Source organism: Athene cunicularia (genome assembly GCF_003259725.1).
Source record: "Athene cunicularia isolate RWA chromosome 1 unlocalized genomic scaffold, athCun1 chr1_part2, whole genome shotgun sequence".
Lineage (NCBI taxonomy): Eukaryota > Metazoa > Chordata > Aves > Strigiformes > Strigidae > Athene > Athene cunicularia.
The window spans coordinates 57,826,430-57,829,313 of record NW_020799092.1 but is presented as its reverse complement, the minus strand read 5'-3'; positions in this window follow the sequence as shown (position 1 = coordinate 57,829,313).

Sequence of the window (2,884 nt, the reverse complement as noted above, 5' to 3'; positions counted from 1 at the left end):
CGGCCCGCGGCGGTGCGAGCGCTCGGTGCTGCCGGGCTGGACGAGCCCGAGGCGGCGGCACCGGTGGTGGCGGCTCTCGGCGGAGCCGGACGCCCCGGTCTAGTTAAGTAAGTGAAGTGGTCGCAGTGTAGGCGGCTTCTTGCTGCTGAAACAAAGACTTAGCGTAGTGAAAAAGAAATGGTGCTGCTTTTCGGCGGTTTTGTGCTCTCCCTGTTGCGTACTGGATCCCGGACGTTACACGGGTTATAGGACTCAACTCTTGTTTACCTAAAGCACTAAATACACCGGTACAGGGAACAGCCCTCAACTGCTAAGGAAGGAGGATGTGCTGTGCGTCCAGGTTTACCGAGAGATACTAGTAGAAGCAGTCAGCGTTCCTTTGCTTTCTAGCCTCCGTGTTGCTCAAGTAGGGGAAAAAATACAGTAATTATATTTTTCTTTTTTGGTAGGTAAGTGCTACCCTATCTTAAGTTACATTTTTGCCAGAGCTGCAGAGGCGCTGTGTAACTCACGTGATTCCATAATCTTTCCATTTTCTCACACTTAAAAGAGGTTAAATGATGACGCAATAACTCCAGACTTCCGTAAAGATGTCTGCATATGCCAGGTCTTCTCTCTAATATTCAGTGTATCCCATAACGCCGTGCAGGATTTGAGCCCGTGGTGGTTCTTTGCTGGTGAACCTAGCTGTCTGGTCCTCTTCTTTTAACGAAGTTAGGAAAAAAAAAAAAACAAAACCAAAACCGAAATTGCTGGTTAATGACTGTACAACAGTATTTTTTTAAAGCCTTCGAAACTAGTCGAGGCGTGAATGTTTTCATTAGCACACATTCTCCCGCAGGCATTCTTTTAAGTATGAAGAAATCTTTTTCATATGTTCGTTTACGTAGTTGTCTGTAGCAGAACAAGTTTTGTAACTTGCTTTAAGCCTGCAGGTAGGCTCTTTACGAGCTAATAGCTTGGTATTGTCGTGTAATAACATCTAATCGCTTCGGGATGGAGGAGGCACCTGGTTTGTTGTAGGCCATTGCTTCCATCTCTTGGCAGCATTCCTGACCAGTTCACCCATTAAGACTGCAGAGTAAGTAGTTAAAAAATTCGCCTTACCAGTACCCACAAGTTATTGCCTAGCCTTTCTAGGTGCAGCCCGAATGCTTCAGGGTTTACGTGCTCTACATCTAATGAGAATTCTCAGTGCTTTAAGAAGAGTGATAGTGTAGACAAAATTTGAGAATTTAGTGTAACTTTGGCAAGCTGATATTTAAAAAGTGAACTGAATGTTTAGTTTCCCGTTTTGTTCGAAATATTAGTATACTATATGGGAAAGGGATTTTTTTTTTTTCCTGTAAGATCATAAGATGAATCGGTGCTATGTAAGGTGTAAAAATACCACTTTGCTTACAGATTATTTTGTAGCCTAGAGATTAGGTGTTCATAAAATGAATCCAGCAGGCACAAAGAACTTGTTCCTTAAGATTTAATTCGTTGAAAGAGAAATTGTTATTCAAATAGAACTTGGGATCTGATTTGTAAACCTGCAGTCCACTGAAGTCAGAGGATAGACATGTAAGGACTGCAAGTCTTACAGCTTATGTTGGCAATCAGCGTCTCCATGAGCCCTGATGTGATATATATGTTCAGTTTTGAGTTTTTCACTAAACTCTTCTGATAAAGTGTAGGATTTAAGGTGTAATTATTGTAAACGGGTGCTTTCTCTGCCAGTGGCCAGCTGAACAACCCTGTGACAATCGCTTTGCTGTCAACAGCACTGGAATTACTGTAATTGTTTCACAGTTGAGAAGGATCCCTCTGGGAAATCTCACATTGATCTGAAACCAAGACTGTCCATAAATTCTCAGGATTACTTTAGGAAAAATGTAATCTGCAGTAGTGTCAGAAATGTTGAGTCTTTACAGTGAGACTACATGAGATGAATTTGCAAGTCTAACAGCGTGATGCTGCTGTGCTTTACCTGCTGATACTACTAAAAGTTGTCTGCTCATCTGTCAGAAATTATATTAATTCTCTTACTGGGTTAGCTTTCCTTAGCAAAATCATGTGGTCTGAGCTGGAGAAATGGTGAGTGGGCTGGAGCAAGCTGGCAGGTGACCTCACCTATCTCATAAATTTTCATGCTTCCTAGTACTATCCAGGCCTGAGGCACAGTGATGAGGAAATAACTTTTAACTGGTATTGCTCAAACTGGAAATAACTTTAAACTTGAAACCTCATTTCTTAGCACCAGAATTTTGAACTCAGATGGACATTAGAGCATCTGTAACCTATAAATAGGTGTTCCTTGATTCCTACTTCATCATCTAAAATGTTGTGTCTAACTATGAATCTAAGCATAGCTTCCTCATGCTTTTTATAATGGTGTATGTGTCCCAAGAGGACTTTAGGATTTTTTTTCTTAAATATTTTTCCAGATAATTCGTAGTTCTAGTTCTACCCTATAGTTTGTTCACCTCTGCCTGCATCTTGATGTTATCCACAAATTAAAAAAGCTTATCCTTATTTAGTAGTCCAAGACATTGATGACAACGTCAAATATTATTTTACCCAGGCCTCCTGAAATCCAGTCACACTTAAGATTTCACAGGGAGTTATCAGTAGTTACTCTTCTGGAATTGTTCCAACTATTTTTGCTCTCTATATATAGTACTGTAATTCAGTGATACAAAATAGTTTGTATCTTCCTTTGCAGACAGATCTGCAACTTAGTTTTTTTCTGGCTGTTGTTGGAGCTCATTGCTAAAAGGGTATGGGATAGGGGAGAAGCTTTGGAAGACTGTCAGGACAGAGGGAGCTGCTGGAGTAAACTCTGCCCTGCATTTAATGCGCAGTGCTGTTGAGTCAGTTTTAATGGCAGAAAGTTGCACAA